The sequence below is a fragment of the Vulpes lagopus genome, chromosome 24, assembly GCF_018345385.1.
Source record: "Vulpes lagopus strain Blue_001 chromosome 24, ASM1834538v1, whole genome shotgun sequence".
NCBI lineage: Eukaryota > Metazoa > Chordata > Mammalia > Carnivora > Canidae > Vulpes > Vulpes lagopus.
In genome coordinates, this window is record NC_054847.1 from 41646172 (window position 1) to 41668712 (window position 22541).

Consider the following 22541-nt stretch of genomic DNA (forward strand, 5'->3'; position numbering starts at 1 on the left):
CCCCAGCTCATGCAGGTTTGCTTGGTCTCGGGTAGGACTCTGGGGAAGGAGGTTGAGGCACCCTTGCGGCTGTTTCAGAGATGCCACTGTCAGCAGGGCACCTGGGACAGCAGTTTCCTGGCCTGAACACAGTGCTCTTCCTGCCGGGTTTCTTTTACAGCCTTAAAAAAAAATTTTTTTTTTTTAAGGACTATGTAACCCCGGGGATCCCTGGGTGGCTCAGCAGTTTAGCACCTGCCTTTGGCCCAGGACATGATCCTGAAGTCCTGGGATCCAGTCCCATGTCGGGCTCCCTGCAGGAGCCTGCATCTCTGCCTCTCTCTGTGTGCCTTTGATGAATAAATAAATAAAATCTTAAAAAATAATAATAATAAAATAAAATAAGATCGGGGGCGCCTGGGTGGCTCAGTTGGCTCGATGACCAACCCTTCATTTCTGTTTAGGTCATGACCTCAGGGTCATGATCCAGCCCCACGATGGCTCCTTGATCAGTGAGGAGTCTGCTTGGGATTCTCTCTCTCCTCTCCCTCTACCCTCTTCCCCAACTCTGCTCTCTCTCTCTCTCTCAAATAAATAAACCAAGTCATACGGGGGTGCCTGAGTGAATCAGTTGGTTAAGAGTCTGACTCTTGGGATGCCTGGGTGGCTCAGTGGTTGAGTGTCTGCCTTTGGCTCAGGTTGTGATCCCCGGGTCCCTGTGGGGAGTCTGCTTCTCTCGCTACCTCTCCTCTTGCTTGTGCTCTCTCTCTCTATGTCAAATAAATACATAGAGTCTTTTAAAAAAAGAGAGAGAGAGAGAGAGTCCTGACTCTTGATTTTGGCTCAGGTCATGATCTCAGGGTCTTGAGATCACACAGGCTCCGTGCTCAGCAGGGAGTCTGCTTAAGGCTCTTTCTCTTCCTCTCCCTCTGCCCCTCCCCCCTCTAACATAAATAAATAAATCTTTAAAAACAAAAAGAAGATCCTACAACATAGACAGCTCTACGTCCTCTTCTCATTCCATTCATTGCAAGCTGAATGGCGGGATGGGCCTTCTACATGCTGCTGGACAACATGTGGATTGGCAGTGTTTTCAGCAGCCTATTTGGCAACAAGCATCAAGAATATTTTCAAATGGGGATCCCTGGGTGGCTCAGCGGTTTGGTGCCTGCCTTTGGCCCAGGGCGCGATCCTGGAGTCCCGGGATCAAGTCCCACGTCGGGCTCCTGTCATGGAGCCTGCTTCTTCCTCCTCCTGTGTCTCTGCCTCTTTCTCTCTCTCTCTCTCTCATAAATAAAAATAAATAAATAAATCTTTAAAAAAAAAAAGAATATTTTCAAATTATCACCCTTCAGCCCACTAACTCCATCTCTAGGAATCTGTTTTCAAAGAAAGATCAGACGCAGGCAAAAATGTATTTACTGACTTTTGTTTTTGGTGTTATTTATAAGAACCAAAATTATCAACCTCATAAATGCACAAAATGTATAGGGAGAGTTTAATAAACTGTGGTTATTCATGAGACGGAATACTCTGTGATGGTTAAAAATCACTTTTTCGAACAATGTGCACTGGCTCTGCGAATGATCCTTTTCACAGGCCCTCCATGCTTATCTTAGAGGAAGATCCTTCTACTGATTCTACTGTAACCCTTTTGGATGCTCGAGGCCAGTGATCTTTCCTCTCTAGATCACCCATAGCATTTATTCTCCATTTTGGCAGTTTATTCTTCTTATTAGTTTTTTTTTTTTTTTTTTTTTTTTTTTTTTTTTAGTATTTACTATGCACTACTTCTACTTGCTGTCTGGTGTGCGCGTGTACTAAGAATGCATGTCGAGGGTCCACGGACAAGGCGGTGTATATGGAAGATGGAGAGAGAACTCCGTAAACCACTGAGGGCCTAGGCCATGAGTTCCACATCTTCACTCTCTGTCCGCTCATCAGTGCCAGCTTGTCTGAAACCAAAATCATCTTCCTCAAATCCGTTCCAATTCCACAAATCAGTGTTTGAGGATGTGCTTCCCTCCCCAGCAGGGCTCTCCTTCCTGCATTACCACTTGCTAGAGTCATAGCACCTAAACCATTCTCCTTTGGGACATTCAGATTCGAATTCTGGAGCCACTGGCCATCAAACCCTAACACTGTTCCAATTTGTTGTAAGTCTTAGTGCAGGGCCTCCCCTTCCCGTCACTGGCGTGCCACATGGTGAGCTCGCTTCCCTCCTGAACTCCAGCTCTCTTTGCTGGGCCATCCACTTACAGCCTGTCGTCCCTTCAAACTAACCTGTGTCCAGCCACTTGTCAAAGTCATTTTTATCCTGTCACTTCTATGCAGAAGCCTTCAGTGGCCCCTTTCAAAGGGCCATTATTAAATGACATGCTAACTTATCCTGACACATGGGTCTCTCTTTAATTCAACCTCAACCCATCCATCTTGTGGTTTTTTTTTTTTTTTTAATCACACAACTTGTTATCCTTGCCTCCTTTTGAAGTGTTACATGCACCAACTCCTGTATTCTGGTGACTTCTCTTGCTCACTGGGCCATGTTGGATAATTCACATAACCTCTTTCATCTCAGCCCCATCATCTACAAAGTGCGGATAATACTAATAATATCTTCTTTGAAGGATTGTTGTGAGAACAAAGCAGATGCATGAATGCAAAGACCATCATTGATTTGTTCAGTTTTACAACCAGGACAGAGCTTGGCCAGACAGCCCACAGCTGCACCAGGCAGGGTCAGCTGAGGTGGGTCAGTGGGGTGGGAGGATCTATTTCCAGGATGGCTTGCGATGGCTTGCTCCCATAGCTGGCGGGGTGGGGTTGTTGGCAAACTCGGCTGGGGTTATGGTCCTGGAGCCTGAGTCGTTCTCCCATTTGGGCTTCCCATGTTGCTTCCTGTCAACTGGGTTTTGAGAGTCAAGCGGAAAATGCCAGTCTTCTTAAAGGCTAGGCCTGGAAATAACTAGCACAGCATAACGTCCTCCACAATAATGCATTTGTCAAAGCATTGGCCCTGCAAAGTCATGGGCCAGCCCAGATTCAAGGTGTTGGAGCAGGAGACTCCGCCTCTCCAGGAGGGCCGGGCCTGTGCACCCCCGGGGAGGAAAGAAGTGGTGGCAGCCATCTTTTGAGACAAGATACCATCATATTGTCTTTGTGATTCCATACTTTGGTTTTTAGGATTTTTTTATTCATCCGTTTGAGAGAGAGAGAGAGCACTCGAGAGAATGAGCGAAGGAGAGGCAGAGGGAGAAAGCGAAGCCGACTCCCCACTGAGCAGGGAGCCCGATGTGGGGCTCCATCCCATCCCATAGCTTGTCTAGTAGAGATGCTCAACAAATATTAGACAATTACTGAACTCTTTTTTTTTTAATTCCAGTTCAGTTAATGTAGTGTTATATTAGTTTCAGGGGTACAATATAGCGATTCAACAATTCTACGTGTATTACTCAGTGCTCATCATGATACGTGCACTCTTCATCCCCCTCACCCCACCCACCTCCCCTCTGTTAACCAATTGTTTGTTCTCTAGAGTTAAGAATCTTGTTTTTTGGTTTCTCTCTCTCTCTCTTTTCTTTTCCTTTGCTTATTTGTTTTGGTCCTTACATTCCACATGTGAGTGAGACCCTGGTCTTTGTCTTCACAGCTACTGAACTCCGAAGGCCTGTACCTTTCATCTGCCAAATGGCCACTGGGATCGTGGCCTTGAATCGTGAGGTGGCTTCTTCCCGGCGTTCTGATTAGTTATGACGTTCCAGGTGAATAGTAAGCTCTTTGAGGGCAAGGCTCCGAGCTACCATATACATTTTTGTATCCCTCCCCCACCCAGACCGACACCTAGTAGGTGCCTCCACATGCAACCCTTGATTTCCTTTTCTGCACTGGCAAGGGAATAGAAGAGTTGCTTCCACTGAATTTTTGTCCAACGCAAGGCTCACTAGGCTCCAGGGAAATTTCAGAGAAATGGTCTCTTTGTTCTGCAGCCCTGTGCAGAGCTGGGGCCAGAACCTTCCAGAGGGGGAGGCTCAGAGAGGCGGTCGCAGACGGGGGACGTGGGGAGGAAATTCCATCCCAGACCCTCATTTCCGAAACTGCTCTGTGATTAGCCCGGCCTTGCGCCGGCCTGGGCCAGAGGCAGAGAAAGGCCGGCCCCTAGGTCATAAAAGCACTGGGAAAATACAAATGCAGCCCCTTTACAGCCTCAAACAGGAGGTTCAAGGATCTGCTTTGTTGTTTGTTTATCTCTCAGACTGAAGCCAATTACTCAGGTTACTTTTTTTTTTTTTTTTAAGTTTACTAGAGATTGTATTTTAAGTGCATTTCTTCTCAAAAAACAGGCCTCTACTGCACATTTTTCCCCCCTTTGGTTCCAAGAGCTCAAGCCTGGTCTCTGGGGCAGGGAGGGCAGGCCTGGGGTCACATGTCAGAGGTCAGGGGCCCCCTGATTGTTCCCAAATGCGCTTCCAAGTAACCATAGATTTGAACTTTGCATTGTTGTGGGCCCGGGAGAGAGAGACCAGGGGAGGGGGGAGGCCTTCTGTGCGTTCAAAGGCGGCCGCTCTGGTTTCACTGGGCCCAGGTTTCCATCTTGAAGCCGGTCCCCGGAGGGGCGGGGGGGGGGGGGGGGGGGGGGGGGGGCCCCCATAGGTGGGGGTGGGGTGTGATCCAGGGCCACAAATCCTGCCGCTTGACGCACCTTCAGAGCCAAAACACCCAGGTCAGCCTCAGAGGCTGCAGATTCCCCGACTGCTTTCTTTTTTGTTTGTTTGTTTGTTTTTTTTCTTTTTTTTTCTTTTCTTTTTTTTTTTTTTTTTTTTCCGACTGCTTTCTAAAGCCCAGAAAGCCAGTAGAGGTTGTTCCTTGCCCAGAACCAACCAGTAGCTACCCACTTCCCAGCCCAGGCAGGATTCGGTCAGGTGTAGCTAAGTGCACGGGGCACCTGGTAGCTCAGGGGTGGAGCACCTGCCTTGGGCCCAGGGCCTGATCCCAGGGTCCCAGGATCGAATCCCGCATGGGGCTCCCTGCAGGGAGCCTACTTCTCCCTCTGCCTGTGCCTCTGCCTCTTTCTGTGTCTCTCATGAATAAATGAATAAAATCTTTAAGAAAAAGATGTGTAGCTAAGTGCAGGGCACGGAGGTTCAGAAAGGAACCCCAAGTTCTGGCCTTACCCCAGGGTAGCAGGTGTTCGCTAGATAATACGTGTTGAAGAGGAAGTGAAAGATCCCAGACCCTCCCTCCAAACATGTATCTCCACTGACTGATAAATAGGATAAACTTATGTCTATTGATATGGAACAGGGTGTAAGATCTATTGTTAAGTGCAAAACACAAGCTACAGAGTAATACCACTGTGTATGGCCCCATCTACATACGGGACACGCACACATAAGAGAAAAATGGGAGAAAATAAATTAAAACGTTGATAGTGGGCATCCGGGGGGCTCAGTCAGCTCAGCTCATGATCTCAGGGTCCTGGGGTGGATGCCCCCCGCACCCCCCCCCCGCATCCCCCCCAACCCCTGCTCAGCGGGGAGCCTGCTTCTCCCTCTGCCTCTGCCCTTCCCCCCAACTCATGCTCTCTCTCTCTCTTGCTCTCTCTCTCTCAAATGAATATTTAAAATCTTAAAACAAAAACGTTGATAGTAGTATCCCTGAGTGGTGGGATTTCAAGCCATTTTTTTCTTTCTTTTTCCAAATTTTAGAATTTATGTACACAACACATATATTCCTTACATATTTTTAAGAGAAAAATCTATAGTTCATAAACCATTTCTTTAGTTACATGTTTTTCCAAAATGTGGTTTAAAGCACCAGCATCATCTGGGGTGACTGGTTGGCTCAGTCAGTTAAACATCTGGTTCTTGGTTTCAGCTCACGTCATGATCTCAGGGTGGTGAGATCGACTCCCACGTGGGGCTCCATGCTCAGCGGGAGCCTGCTTCTCCCTCTCAGCCACCCCCTGCTTGTGCAATCTCTCTCTCTCAAATAAGTAAATTTAAAAAAAATATATTTTTTAAAGGCATCAGCATCAGATTCAGAGAGCTTGCTGAAAAGGAAGGTCCCTAGGCAAGAACCTGGAGAGGGAGCCTGACAAACAGCATTGTAAACTCCCTCCCCCGACAACTGTAAGGGCACATCTGCTTTCTTCAAAGGTACTGGCTCTGTGACGAAGCATCCATGTGTGCCCCCTGAACCCTGCAGCCCTGGACCTGCTTTCCTTGCCGCTCCTCCGCCCTCCCTGCCTCCTTTCTGTGCATCCTCAGGAACCAGAAATAGCCCGTCAGCCCTGATAACATCGACCAGGCCCTGCTCCTCCACTTGCCCCTGACCAACAGTCTGCAGACAGAGCATCACCCTCCCCTCCTTTCCTTGATGTACTCTTCTCTTGGCCTCACTTCCCTTTTCAGACCAGAAGGACTGACTGCACACGCTGTTTCTTAATTACCTAAGTCAAGTGAAACTGCAACTGTAAAGCACAGTGTGCCCGCCAGCCGGCTGAGGGGCAGCATGGCAGGTGGGCCTGACCCCGCTCCTTGATAGACATGTGATCGTGGGGTGGGTCCTGAACCTCTCCATGTCTTCGTTTCCCCCATTGTAACATGGGGACAGTCCTCCCCACGTCCCAGAGTGGCTGCTACGAGGCTGAAAGAAGCTCACGTGTATAGGCAGAGGATCTGGTGCATGGCAGGTGTCTGACAAAAGTTGCTATTACCAATCTGCACCAAAAAAACTCTTGTACGAAGTCGGAGACAGGCTTCCCAAACTCATCAGTGAGTTTAGAGATAATGCACATTAGTAAGTCTCCCTCCCAAATATTCCAGATTCGTCCCTCTAAGGGGAGGCCCCAGGAAACTGACACTTAGCAAGTAGGCCAGGTGATTCTGATCATACCTTGCAGGTCCCTGATCACACCCGAAGGGACACTAGTCTAGATTTTTATCAGCAAAACAGAAATAACTGCAATGACCGGTCCCCCTATTGAGGCAGTTCACGCTTAAGCAGTCAACCATCCCCAAACTTCACAGGTTGGCTGGCGTTCGGCGGATCTGAGCTGGACCCAGCTGGCCGTGGTTCCAGGCTGGGGTCTGGGTCCAGGTCTGCTCCACAAGTCTTTCATCCTTCCTGGACCAACGGATATGCCAGGCATGTCCTTTTCATGCCACACTTGCCAACATTCCATTGGCCAAGCAAGCATGTGACTCCCAGCATCAGTGAGGAGAGGGACAGATCCTGTACTTTGCCCCGGAGACGTGAGTGAAACATAAAGCCGTATTTCTCTACGCCAGGAATCAACAAACTATCACCTGCAGGTCAAATTGGCCTCCAGCAGGTACAAGAATGATTTGTTTAATTTTTAGGATTTGTAAAGAGGGCGCCTGGTGGCTCAGTTGGTTAAGCATTTGCCTTCAGCTTCTGCCCTGATCCTGGGATCGAGCCCCACATCAGGCGTTCTCTGCTCATGGGGAGCCTGCTGCTCCCCCCTCCTCCCTGCTCATGCTCTCTCTCACTATCTCTCTCTCTCTCTCTCCCTCAGATAAGTGAATGGAATCTTTAAAAAAAGGGGGGGGGGGACACCTGGGTGGCTCAGTGGTTAAACATCTGCCTTCGGCTCAGGGAGTGATCCTGGAGTTCTGGGATCGAGTCCCGCATCGGACTCCCTGCATGGAGCCTGCTTCTCCCTCTGCCTGTGTCTCTGCCTCTCTCTCTCTCTGTGTCTCTCATGAATAAATAAATAAAATCTTTTAAAAATAAAAAGGAGTTGTAAAGTAAAACAAAATGAATAGGAACAGAAATCATATGTGGTGCATGAATTCTAAAGTTTACTATCTGGCCTTTTAAGGAAAATGTTAGTTGATTTCTACCACAAATCATCAAAATGTCAAGTTTTTTTTTTCTTTTTTTTGTTACACAACATTGCTGCACAAATAAAGATGAGTAATTACATATTTTTGTTTGTTTTTAAATTAAGAAGGATTTCATCCCACTTTTGATCTTGGGGTCATGAGTTTGAGCCCCACGTTGGGTATAGAAATTACATTTAAGAAAAAAACTACTACAGCTATCAGTTTAGTAAGAAGGATTTAAAAATGTTTGTAAGACGAGGCACCGGATGGCACGGTTGGTTATGCATCCGACTCTTAGTTTCAGCTCAGTTGTGATCTCAGGATTGTGAGATGGAGCCCCGCATCCAGCTCTGCGCTCAGTGTGGAGTCTGCTTGGAAGTCTCTCTCCCTCTCCCTCTTTCTGTCCCACTCATGCCCTCTCTGTCTGTCTCTCTCTAAAATGAATAGATCTTTTTTTTTTTTAAGATTTTATTTATTTATTCATGAGAGACAGAGAGAGAGAGAGAGAGAGAGAGAGGCAGAGACGCAGGCAGAGGGAGAAGCAGGCTCCATGCTGGAAGGTGGGACTCGATCCCAGGACTCCAGGATCACGCCCTGGGCCGAAGGCAGGCACTAAACCTCTGCACCACCCAGGGGTCTCCTAAAATAAATGAATCTTAAAAACACACACACACACACACACACACACACACACACACACACACACACAAATGGTTCTAAGCCACGGAGCAGGAATGATGGAGAAGAAGCAGGAAGTTAAGGAAAGGAGGACGGGTCTTGGAAGAGAAGTGTCCTTAAGGAGGAAGGGACAGTGGTGAAAATATGTTGGAATCTGGTCAAGTGGAGAAGAGGGGGTGGGTGGGAGGGATAGGATTGAGGAGTGATGCAGTTGTCAAGGAGAAAGAAGACGAAACAGGATGATGTGGGTCCAGGAATACCCAGCTACTGAGTGGCAGGGAAAATCAGCAGAAGAGGGTACTGGTGTCCTAGGAGTGGAGGGCTCGGGGTTTTCTAGGGGACCTTCCAGGAATTACCAGACTGTGGGGATGTGCACCTTGGATTATTTTTGACTGCCTACGCTATTTAAGAGATCTATGGGGAAAGGGATCCCTGGGTGGCGCAGTGGTTTGGCGCCTGCCTTTGGCCCAGGGCGCGATCCTGGAGACCCGGGATCGAATCCCACATCGGGCTCCCGGTGCATGGAGCCTGCTTCTCCCTCTGCCTCTCTCTCTCTCTGTGTGACTATCATAAATAAATAAAAATTAAAAAAAAAAAGAGAGATCTGTAGGGAGAGAAATTAAGTCATAGAAAACTGACACCACCCGCTCTCCGGGTCCACGGGACAGCACAGCCTCCCATTCATGGCAGCGCAAAGGAATTGTGCACCGTGGAGAACAACCATCTCTGTGAGTCAAACTCTCACCCGAACCAGTTTTACCATCTTACTGATTTCCGCATTGATAGACGAGTTAAATACAATCTTTGACACGTGTCTATTTCATAGCTGGATGAAAGTCATAATTTTACCATTAAAAAAAATTCGCTTTTAGCGTTATCTAAGGGATGTCACCTGGCAGTCACCACAGCCCTGTGAAGCCATCGTTGCTGTCAATGTTACACCCCCATTTGGAGGATGACATCACTGAGAAATTGAAAGCTTATTTATACGCTGGCAGGGAGTGGCCGAGTCAAGGCAGGGACTTTGGGAGTCTTCTTCTGACTTCAAATCTCCTATTCTTTCCACGGCTGAGTTAAAGAAAAAATACTTGAAAAAGACTAAAAAAAACAAAAACAAAAACTTGGCAGCCCATCACATTATTCATTTGCTTGTCATTGAGGAGCACAGGAGCTGTGACTTAGCAAGCAAATGGGCCTGGCATTCTTGGGTACATGATGGTTCATGTGCAGATGCTGGGAAAGAAGCCCCAACAGCGCAACCACTTGCCCTGCCAAGAGGAGACAACATTTGAAACCAATAGGATTGCAGCTGAGGACCGTCACCAGGAGGAAATGGGTCTCCACTTACTCTTTGCTCCCCTGACAGATCATCAAACCAAAATTCTCAATAGCTGAATGTCTCACAAGTCCCTTCCAAAGTCTTATTGTTTTGTTTCTGCCACAAATAAATGCCCCCCCAACCCCTCCCCCATATGTCAGTGTTTCAGGTGATTTCACTCTGACACATTCTGCATTTTTCTCAGCATGATCACTTGTGTTCCACAAGAAGTCCAACATTTCATGAACGCCGATGGTGGATGAGCTAGACATTTACAGGGCACTTGACAAATGTTCCCTACGTAACGTCACCATCCGCAAGCTCTGCAGTCGCTCAATCAGCAAATGTTCAGCAGAGAGGTATAATAAGGTTAGCAACGCAAATATGACAACAAAACAAAACCAGATCTCCGCCTCGGTAGGGAGGTCTACGGGAGACTTTCAGGCAAACAGACCATTGCAACACAACATGCCAATCAGGAGTTGGTGTGAGCACGGAGAAACCTGCCCCTGCGTGTTTGAGAGAAGTGTGCAAAGTTTAATGGTGCTAGAATTTGCACTGAGACTGGAAGAAGCAGCAGGAATTTGCCTGGAAGAGAGAGGAGGAGGTGTCCAGAAGCTTCTAGACAGAGAGCAGTGCAGTAACAAAGGGGAACGGAGAACACAGGGTATCTAGGAGGCAGAAAACAGTCCAGGGTGGTTGTAGCAATCAGTATGTAGGGAAGAATTCCAAATATGAAACCAGACAGGTGGGCCAGAACAAGTCATGGCAGACCAGGATGTGGAAACATGCCTGCGGGCAGTAACTGAGTCATAGGAGCCAGCAAGGGCTGAGCACACGTCCTGCACAGAAGTACCCACAGGAGACCTCCAACAGAAGGCAAGGGCTCCAGCAGGCAGACAGTCATACCCCCACTGATTGAATCAACACCCAAAAAAAAGAAAAAAGAAAAAAAAATGAATCAACACCCGAATGTTCCACCCCTGTCCAAATCCCCAAATAGCTTCCATGGCACTTGTCTTTGGGACAATTATTGGGACTATTATATTTGCTAGTCTTTTGGGCTGTTTGGGCTCTTATAGCAAAATACTACAAACAGGGTGGCCTATAAACAACAAAAATTCATTTCTCACAGTTCTAGAGGCTGGGAAGCCCATGGGCAAGGCACTGGCAGGCTCAGTGGCAAGAGCCTCTTTCCTCATAGACAGCCGCCCCCCCACCTCGTGGCAGAAGGGGCAAGAAAGCTCTCTCAGGCCTTTCTTGGAAGGCCACTGATCCTATTCCTGAGGGCCCTACCCTCCTGACCTAATTGCCTCCCAAAGGCTCCATTCCCAATACCATCACCTCAGGAGTTAGGATTCCAACCTACAAATTCCAGGGTAGGGGGGGGCGTGCACGTTCAGACCAGAGTGGTTCTCAAGAGGGATACTCAAGTGAATGCGAAGTTGGTTGGTGTAGTCCTAAGTACTTTCTGTCACCGGATTCTCTCTTCTTGGTCTGAGGTCTCCAATCCTTTATCACGATATTTTAAGTTGGGAAGGGAGAAGACGAATGTCCCATGAACCAGAAGGAGGCCAACACTGTCATGGCAAAGTAAACTGTCAACATGGCCAGAAGCCAACAGATGCCCTTGCCATCCTTGTCTCCAGGTCTTTGGAGAAGCAAACTGGCAGGATGCAGATGACCCCCCTGGAAAGTGTCTCCAGGGACCTCGCAGGGCACACTTCACTAAGTCCCTACCCTTCCCCATCTCCCTCTGCCTGCCCCTCACCCATCTCCACCCTCCCTGCCTGTCACCCTTCAGGAGGAGAAGTCTGCAGTAGGCGTATTTCCCTCTCTGACATCTGCATCCACAGGGAGCTGAGGGAGAGTCTGCAGAGATAGAAAGAGAAGCTTTCTCTTCTATCAGAGAACCAGAGCAGGGAAGTCTGCTCCCGAGAGAGGGTCTGCCTTAGCCATCTGACAGCTTCATCTCCCCTGGGTTCCTAAACATTCCTTTTATTTTAATGTGCTGCCTCTTTATTAAGTATTGTTGCAAAGAAACTGAATTTTGGATAATTGGGCAGTAGCAGCATCTTTTACAGCAAAACACATATCACCTGTTAATAGTGTCTGTGACAAACACCATAGGGGAGAGCCCAGGGGTTCTCAGCAGCAAGGGGCATTGTAGCCCTGTATCCTGCCCTTAACGAAATTCTCACTTCTTGATTCTTCTATTGATTCTGATGTCAAAAAGAGAGGGGAGGAGTGGCTCAGTCAGTTAAGCATCTGACTCGCGATCTCAGCTCAGGAGTCCATCTCACGGTTGTGAGTTCAAGCCCCACGTTGGGCTCCCTGCTGGGCATGGAGCCCACCTAATAAAAAAAAAAAGAGAGAGAGAGAGAGAGAGAAAGAGAGAGGAGGTGGGGAGTGTATACCCATCCTTCCATAAAGCACCTCGGGGGCTCCAGCATCACCTAACCGTCGGGGGTGATGTTACAGCTGGAGCCACCCAGCTCATCCCTGACACCATGGCCCATCACTGCCACTCATGCACCCTTCTCTTCTCAGACCACGTCACTAGTGATTCTTCAGGGATTTTCCAGGCCCGACTCCTTTGGCCTTTAACCCTGCATTTCCCCACAGGAGCCTGCATTTGTTGTTCCTGCAAGCTGAACGTTTTTGAAGGCAGCACCCATGTCTCCCTAGTATCCAGCCCAGGGTTTGACAGGCTGTATTAGTTTCTATTACTGGGTAACAAATGTCACAAAGGAAGCCAGTTAAAACAGCACCTATTTATAAACTCAGTCGGTTAGCTTAGGTTAGACTTAGCTGGGTTCTCTGCTCTGGGTCTCACTTGGCTGAAAGCAAGATGTTGGCTGGGCTGGGTCCTGGGGAAGAAACGGTTTCCAAGTTCATTGAGGTTGTTGGCAAAATTCAGCCCCAAGCAGCTGCAGGACTCAAGTCCCCATTACCTTGTTTACTATCTATATGGGGTCACTCTGAGCTCCTGGAGGCTCCTCCGGTCCTTGCACTTGACCCTTTCCATCTTCAAGCTAGCAAAGGTGCAGCAAATCCTTCTTATGCTTTCAGACTCTCTGCTCTTAGGGGGCTCCTGTGATTCAAATAGGCCCACCCAGGCTGTCTCCCTTTTGAGTAACTCTAAGTCAACTGATTAGTAAGCTTCATGACACCTGCCAAGTCCCCTTTGCCCATGTAAGGTAACATAGTCAGGGTACGGAATCTCATCTTATTTCCTGACCCTGAAATTAGGAAAGGGAATGGAGTGGGAGTTGCTTTATACTTCTTCCTACCACAACGGTCTTGGAATATATGCAAGAGCAAGAACCATTGAGGCAGCAGAGCCTCCACCTGCAGAGCTCTGACTGCTACCACCCCCCTTGGCAGGACAAGCCCTGACCTGGCCTCCTGACCACCTGACTACTGTAGACCTAACTGGGCACCATGATCCTCGTTGGGGCACCTCACGTACATGGTGGCAGGAGCTGAACGTCTCCCAGACCACAGTTGATCATGTGTACAAATCCCGAGCTTACTTAATTAACCCACATATGCCCACCAGCCACACTCAGAGATTTTGCTCTCCTAAATTGGGACAGGCTGGTCAATGGTCTTTCAGCTTTAAAAATGTCCATTTTAGGGGCATCTGGCTAGCTCAGTCGGTAGAGCACACAACTCTTGATCTCAGGGTCTTGAGGAGGAGCCCACATTGGGCATGGGGCTCACTTGAAAAAAAATTAAAAACTAAAAAAAAGATGCCCATTTCTCCTCCACCGACCACATCCCCTAAGCGCTTGGACCTGGGCCGGATTGGGGTCTTTGCTTGATAGTAAAACTTTTCTTAGGTTTGTTCCTTGCTTGTTTTTGACCAGAGCTCTCCCTGCATCCTGATCTGATGTCCTTTTACCCAGTGTCATGTTCCCTATCCTGCACTAGGCCTCCATCCCAGCCCTTCTGCACCTCCTGCAGGTCTTTCTTCCCCTCCATGTGAAGATGTGGGAATCTCCCACTCCTCCTCTAGAAGCTACCATTTCTGTTTCTCACCCTGTGTCTCTGTCCCCTCTGTATCTCAGGTGCCTGGTAGGGGTAGCAATCAGTAGCCATCTGTTCATCGAATGAATGAATGAGTGAATGAATGAATGAGCCAGTGAATGCATTTCTTCCTTTCTTTTTTTTTTTTTTCAGTGAATGCATTTCTAATCTCCTACTGTTCTTTACCATCAGTACCTTGGGGCTACCCTCTGGTTATGGGATCATTCATTTATTCATTACTTAACCCCAGGGATACAAAGATGAACAGAATAAACATTTGCTCTGAGGCTATTGGAAGAATTTGTGCTCAGTAGAGGATCTGGGGAATTTCCCCTTTGGGATAAGCTTTGCCGGCCCAAAGGTGTCTGTAAATTCAGCATCTAGGAGTACAAGCCACTGTCAAATGTAATCATTAAGATTTCAGGTCTGCCAAGGCAAAAGTGATAGGTTTCCATTCTTTTGTGAAATACAGCATTCTTATTGTTTTCCACTAAAAGAGACACTTTAAATTTGCTTCCCACCAGGTTTGAAGCTGGTGGCTAATGTGGCTGAAAATGTTATTGAGCCCAGGGAGGAAATCCAATGCCCTGGGGCCGCCGGGCTGAATGGCAGCCTTGTTTCCAAGGGCATTCTCCTTTGTCTGCCTGGGCTCTCAAATGACATGTTTGGACACAAAGCCTCTTAGGTAGAAATTACTACATTTGCAGGCGTTCCTAATTTGGAGTGAGGTTTATTTTTTCAAAGTCTTTGTTCAAGATTAAGCTTCAGTGAGGTTTTATAGCTGAGTTACAACTCTCATTTGAAAATAGGCTTTATTATGATATTTGTTAGTGTTCTTGTTAATTTTTTTTTTAAGGTTCCTCTCTGAAAGAGAGCCACCCCTGCATTGAGATTTTCCAGCGAGGCTTTCACTTTCTTCCCATCGAGGTCATTTTCTTAACCTCTGGGAGATATTTATCTTCAGGAGTTTAAAACCTTTCTGTGTAAGGAGAGCAGAGGGGAGACAGCTGATAGGGCCTAGGAAAGTCAGAATCCTTGGGGAATTTGGGGAAAGAAAGATTATTTTCTTAATGACTATTATTCTCAGCCCCATAGATTGTTTCCTTAGCTACAAGGACAGGTTTGGGCCAACAGTCCTGGGAGCTCAGGAATCACGCCTTTTGTATTTGAGAGACAATTTTTGCCACTCGCCCACTGTATTGCAGTATAATGTTCTAATTTTCCATATTCTTAATGTTCTAGTACTAGGGACTTGCTGACTGGGAGAGACTGCCCCCCCCCCCCTCCTGTCTAGCCAACCCTGAAAGATAGCAAACTACTCTCCTGGGAGCACTCATTCAATGTGCAAGCTACCCAAACCAGAGCCTATAGTTTTTTGTTTTGTTTTGTTTTTTTACCCATTTATTTGACAGAAAGAGAGAGAGAGCACAAGCAGGGGGAGTGGCAGGCAGAGGGAGAAGCAGGTTGCCCACAGAGCAGGGAGCCTGATGTGGGGCTGGATCCCAGGACCCTGGGATCATGACCCGAACCCACGTAGCTGCTTAACCCTCCGAGCCCACCCAGGCACCCCCAGAGCCTGTACTTCAAAGCACCTTCTATATGGTCCTTACAGTCCAGAAGGTAGCGTTCCTCTGCCCCAAGTATCTCACGGCCTAGGGACCAAACCACTAGTGACAACCCCGGTGCTCCAGAGCCCATGGAAATGTTCAAACGAGCCAATCCTAAACCTGCCTACCATGCTTACAGCTGCCCTCACCGTTCCTTCCCAGAAAACCACAGTACAGGCTCTCATCCATGCTTTCCCCTGCCCTTTCTGGCTCCTGACCACCTCTGGGGCCTTCTGTGTGGCCCCATGTGGCCCCATGTGGCGTGGTATCCCTCCTACTTCTAGGGAACAGCAAGTGACATGCTGTCTCTTCAACGGCCATTGTCTCCTCATCTTCTGGCGTCATCCTCCCTAATAGTCACACAATCCACATTTTTAAAACACCAGCACTGCTCTCAGACCCATTCACACAAAGTAAGAAAGAAAGAGAAGGACAGGTAAGACCCCTAACAACCACTTCGACCCAGAAGGCCAGAGATGAGGGGAATCTGTGCAGGAGGAGAGGGAAGGTGACCAGTGTTTTCTGGCTCTGGTCATGGTCCAGGTCAGCTTCATCAAGAGCTTGTAAACTGACCGTATATCAACCTCATTTTGCTGATGGGTAACTAAGACTCAGAGAAGGTAAATAATCTGTCCAAGGCCACGAAGCCACTCTCGTAGGCAACGAGGCCATGACTAACTCATTTTTGTTTCATTAATACTCAATGCCATTGCCAACTCAACCCCGAGCTTTTTGTCTCGGGCCCTACCATTCATGCTCCCCACCTTGTGTGGGAGCTTCTTTGGGGTTCTATCCCAAATAACTTCACTGTTCACCAAATCCCCTGAAATACGAGGATGAAGATTTATGGCACCGTGCTTCCTTCTGAAGGTACTTCAAGCAACCAGCCAGGGATATTTCTGAGTATCTGCCTACCCTCTTCTCTGAGCTCTATGCAATAGAGTGAGGACAATCCTGAGCGTGATGTGATCTGCACCGGGGCAGTTTACAATCTAACCTGGGATACACAGCTAACACGAGGACAGACCAGACAGCACAGGGGATAGTCAGCTGCCAGATTGTGTGGCACACGGAGTGCAGGAGAAATCGAGGATTTCCTGAAGTGGGTAAAACTTGATTAGTACCTTGAAGGATGGGGAGCAGTTGGGTAAAGAAAAATATAAAAGGATTGTTTTTTAGACAGTATGGCAGTTCCTAGAACATTAGAAATAGCATTATCACATAGCCAGCGATCCCACCTCGGGGTATGTCCCCACAGGAATCAGAAGTAGAGACACAAAGAGATATTCATTCATAGCAGCATCGTTCACAATCACCAAGAGGTGAAAGCAACCCAGGTGTCCATGGATGGAGGAATGGTAAATGTGGCGTATACTATCACTCAGCTTTCCAAAGGGAGGAAAGTCTGACACGTGGGGGAACCTTGAGGACATTATGCCAAGTGAAATAAGCCAGTCACAAAAGGACAAATATTGTGTGATTTCATTTATATAAAATAGTCAAATTCATAAAGATTGGAAGTGGAATGCCGGGTTGCCAGGGGCAGAGGAGAGAAGAAAATGGAAATTTAGGGGCACCTGGGTGGCTCAGTTGGTTACACCTGAGCTTTCAGCTCAGGACATGATCTCAGGGTCCTGGGATCGAGCCCCATGTTGGGCTCCCTGCTCCATGGGGAGCCTGCTTCTCCCTCTCCTCCCTGCTCATCTTCTCTCCCTCTATGTCTATTGCTATCTCTGTATCTCTCAAATAAGTAAAATCTTTAAAAAAAGAAAGAAATAGAAGAAAGAAAGAAAGAAAGAAAGAAAGAAAGAAAGAAAGAAAGAAAGAAAGAAAGAAAGAAAGAAAGAAAGAAAGAAAAAGGGAGGGCAGCCCCGGTGGCACAGCGGTTTAGTGCCGCCTTCAGCCCCGGTTGTGATCCTGGACACCCGGGATCGAGTCCCATGTCGGGCTCTCTGCATGGAGCCTGCTTCTCCCTCTGCCTGTGTCTCTGCCTGTCTCTCTGTGTGTCTCTATGAGTAAATAAATAAAATCTGAAAGAAAGAAAGAAAGAAAGAAAGAAAGAAAGAAAGAAAGAAAGAAAGAAAGAAAGAAAGAAAAAGGGAAATATATTGTTTAATAGGTTCAGAGTGTCTATTTGGGGTGACAAAAAAGTTCTGAAACAGATACTGCCGATGCGTCCCCAACATTGTGAATGTACCAACTGCCACTGAACTGTACACTTAAAATGGTGAAAATGGTAAATTTCATGTTATATATATTTTACCACAATAAAAAGATTAATTTATTTTTGTTAATTTTTGAGAGAGGGAGGCGTGAGTGGGGGGTAGGATTGCAGAGGGAGAGGGAGAACCTCAAGAGGCTCCGGGCCCAGCACTGAGCCCTATGTGGGGCTCGATCCCACGACCCTGAGATCATGACCTGAGCTGAAATCAAGACTCCATGCTTCACTGACTGAGCCACTCAGTCGCCCCCAAAAAATTAATTTTAAAAAATATTTGCTCTGCCCCTTTAAGTGTCAAACCTTGAAAACATTTGTTTTCAATAAAAATTTTCTCAGACGGCACATGTCCCTGCTCTCTTAAACAGAGCAGAGCAATTGTGACCTAAACATCCCCTGAGGTTGGTCCACTGTGGGCAGGATGGACACCAGCCGATCTCCGACGTGGTTGCCCCGAGTCAGTTGGACGAGTTACGAAACTCCCTGGCACTGCCCCGCTGTCTGCTGCTCGGTCTGTTTGCCACTTTCCCCCGTCTCCTTCCAGGTAGCCTGCATCTAGCAGGTCAGCACTTCCTTTCACACTTGACTTTTTATGTTTTAGATCTACAGTGAGCTGGGAAAGCAGAGAGGCAGGTGTTTTCCAATGAAGTGCGATCTAAGCATTAGTGGGCTCCTCACCAAGTGGGTGGGAGCTCCCGTGCAGGCCCCGGACCAGCCTGGGTGCTGTGCAGGCACGACGGCTGCAAACCCACACCCCGTGACGGCACAGCACGGGTGGCTACTCACTGCCATGGAGCAAGTCCAAATTCACCTCATGGTCTGACCCCAAACTATTGAGCCAAATCACCACCTGCCCATCCGCCTGCCCTCCAAACCCTTACGTGATATTTATGGTCACTTGCGTGACCCCAATACTCCAGCATATCTCCAAGTAGCATATCTCCAAATTCTCACAAAGGTTTCTCGTTCTTTGTAGTATGTCCTTATGAAACGATGCGCTCCTCGAGACCAAATTCAAATATCACCATGGTTGGCCCTACACTAACCTCCACCCCAACCTCTCCCCCCATCCTAAAATCAATCATTCCCTCCTCGGGACCTCCAATGTATTTGTTCATATGTCAGGTGATTTTTACATTAAGAACTGGCTGCGGGACACCTGGGTGGCTCAGTGGTTGAACGTCTGCCTTTGGCCCAGGGCCTGATCCTGGGGTCCCGGGACTGAGTCCCACATCGGGCTCCCTGCATGGAGCCTGCTTCTCCCTCTGTCTGTATCTCTGCCTCTCTCTCTCTCTCTCTCTCTCTCTCTCTGTGCATGTCTCTCATGAATAAATAAATAAAATCTTATTAAAAAAATAATAACTGGCTGCTTTCTCAGAAGGAGGCTGTGGGCAGCACAGGCATATAGAGGGCCATTCTCAGAGCACTGAATTCTGGTGAACTGCCTGACTCCCCTGCTATAAGACAGTGCCTTGGTTTTGTATCCCAGAGCCTTGAAGAGGGAGACATTCATTAACTGTTTGCTAAACTGGCATGAATTACGGAGAACACATTACAGATTAAGCACCTACATCTAGATGAACAGAGAAAAGGAGATAGATAAGAGGAGATTTTATTGGAATCAATGAGAAATGTAATCAAATTCATATTTATGAACTTAGAGATCCCGTCAGTATGTGAAAGTCTAATGGAAAGATATTTTGAGGCAGAAGTAACACCCATGGCCCTTGCCTATTGTCAGGCATGCCCCTTCCCACACGTCTAAGCCCTTTGTACCCATCCCAAATAGGAACACACATGGAGTCTGTAGACTTGAAACTCCCTATCCATGAGTTTTTCCACTTTCCTATCTTCATAAAGTGCAGGGGATCCCAAGTATTTCGAAAGCAAAATATCCTGCATGTATCTCTAATGTAGCCCTCATCACCTTGGATTATTACTACTATTATTATTTTCAGTTGAAATTTCTTTCTCCCCAGCCTAACTAAACTCCTTAAGAGCAGGGCATTGTGCCTGCCACATGATAAGTGCTCAACATTTCAGTGAAGAATCACATGGATTGATGGATGGATGAATGGATGGATGGATGGATGGACAAGTATTTTATTTTCTGCCTCCCTAAGTATATCTTCCTCTTAAAAGACATCAGCCTTTGCGGGTAAAGAAAAAGGCAAGGAGGAGATCATTTTGCTCAAAGTTTCCACCTGTTCTTTCCAAAGTAGTATTTGTAAGCGTATTTCTAAAGTGTAATTTCATTTATATATTTTTAAATAGGTAATATGCTCAGAAGATATAAAATTGATTTAATAAAATTATATGTTTGAAAGACACGCAACTGAAAATTTCTACCCGGTTCCCATCCTCAACATAAACACAGACAACTCTCTTGGGTGGCCTTCTAGAGATCATCGTAGCTTATGAAAGGAAACCCTTTTTTTTTCTTCTTTAAGCAAATGGAAGTGCACCACATACCAGCTTGTCTCAACCTTGGCTGTACATTAAAATCACCTGGGTAAGCTTTTCAGAAAGCTTAAATCAGAATCTCTAGGGGAGGGACCCAGCCATCAGGATTTTAAAAATTCCCCGGGTGATTCTGATGTGCATCCTGAGTCAAGAAGTGCTACATACACATTGCTCTGCAGACTACTTTTTGTGCCCTAACAATATGTCTGTCTTCAAGATCCTTTCACACTGATACGTAAAAATGCCTTTTCTTTTCTTTTTAACTGCTATGTAGCGTTCCACTGAAAGACAAGGGCATTTATGAGGTTCAGCTTGTTTCCAATATTTTGCTCTTCCAAGTGTTATAACAAATAACATCTTACATCTGTCATTTCGCGTGTAGACCTATATGTCATATATATCGCCAGTGATGGATACCTGATATGTGTTGGATAGAGTTATGCAAGTGACATCACTGGGTAAAAAAACAAGGACATTTGCAATTTTGCTAAATATTTGTGATTTTGCTCTTCGCCATTTTACTGAACATTTTGTCCTAAAAATTTGATAGGTGTTACCAACTGCCCTGTGAGGATTAATCATTGAACCAGGTTCACAAAGAGTTTTTAAAGTGGAAAAGCGTGATTGCATTTTAGAGCCATATACACCAGGGTATACCTACTGTACTTGGGTTTCCATTTCAAAAAGTGAGTAGAGATTGAGGGAAGCAGATCATTTTGTTGTTGTAGTAGTTAGGGTTACCAGTGTCTTTCCTGAGAGGGAAGGTCGGCTGCTCAGGTTCTTGTTCTTTCTTGCCATTAAAGAGTTTTGTTCTCAGAAAGGAAACAATATGTGCTCTTTGATGTGGCTCAGAAAAAAGAGGCCAACACCACATTTTAGAATGCTTGGTGGAAGAGCATCCAGAAGCGGCTCTTCTGAAGCAGCTCACAGAGCTATGGCTCAAAGAAGAGAAGTTTTTAGAGCACTTGAAGAAGTTCTGACTCCAGAGGAATTCTCTCATTAAAAAAAAACAAAAGCAAAACAAAAACAAAACCACACACACACACACACACACACACACACACACACACCACAAAAGCCAATAACGGAAAACACAGGCACAATTATTCTCCCTCTAAAAAAAAAAATTTTTTTTTATTCTCTAACAGGAATAACTTTCCAACCCCGGTGGATCTTAACTTTGAGTTGCTGCCAGAAGCCGAAGACAGTAAATGAAGCCTTGAATCAGAAACACACTCTTATCTAAAGGCGTGTGTTCCTAGGAGCAGAGAACAGCACCCTTCTGGAACTTTCCACGGTCTCCTTCAGTTGAGGAGTCTGCCCTGTAACCTCAGTCCCTCCTGCTTCCTTCCTTAGTCTTCCTTTCTGCTTTTCCTCTGAGAGACAGACAGACAGGCACCGAGGGAGCCGGAGATAAACACAAAGAAAAGGATGTGCAGACACAGAGGGAAACAGAGAAAGATTTTCCTTCGGTTAGGACATGCTTTTATTTTATTTAATATTTTTTAGGATTTTTTATTTATTCATGATAGACACAGAGAGGAAAGCAGAGACTGAGAGGGAGAAGCAGGCTCCCTGCAGGGAGCCCAATGCTGGACTCCATCCCAGATCCCCGGGATCACGACCTGAGCCGAAGGCAGACGCTCAACCACTGAGCCACCCAGGCGCCCCAGGTCATGTTTTTAAAATGGCTAGCAGGACAGTGCTCAAAGAAATGGACCATAATAAAATAGGTCATGTTCATATCAAATTGGATTCCATGCCACTCCTATATTTCCTGAAGAAATTCAAGCATCATTAGTCTTTGAATAGTCTATCAGTTGAAGTTCTTTGATAGAAAGCACTAGAAGTTGACTCATGAACTGAAAACCAAAAGGAGAAGGTTACTTGAATGGTACTGAGCTGCTCACAGTGTTAAAAGCAGGAACCAGGACAGATCTGGGGACCACGGCAGCAGAGGCTCATAATGAGCTTCTGTTGGAGATCTTGCCATCAGATGAATTTTTCAGATTCCTAGGAACATAATCTGGCTGGCTTGGCTTCATCACCTGCCCACCTCCTGTGGTCAGGGGCTGCTTGGTCTCGTATTGGAGAGGGGGTGGGAAATTGGGGGACTATGTCAGAAGGGCTGCCAATAGCCACCCCCAAACACTCAGTCCTTTATTCCCATGAATATTTGGTCTGGGGGTAATAGCGAGTCAACACTGAATTACTATCACAGCTTATGACTTAACTCTTCCTGGAAATGCATCAGGAGTAGGACTGGACAAAACATTTCCAAATGCCCCTCATGAGGATGAGGGTGTGATAACATGCCTTAGTCTTCTGTACCATCCTGATCATTTCTTTATTTTTTTAAAGGTTTTTTATTTATTTATTCATGACACACACACACACAC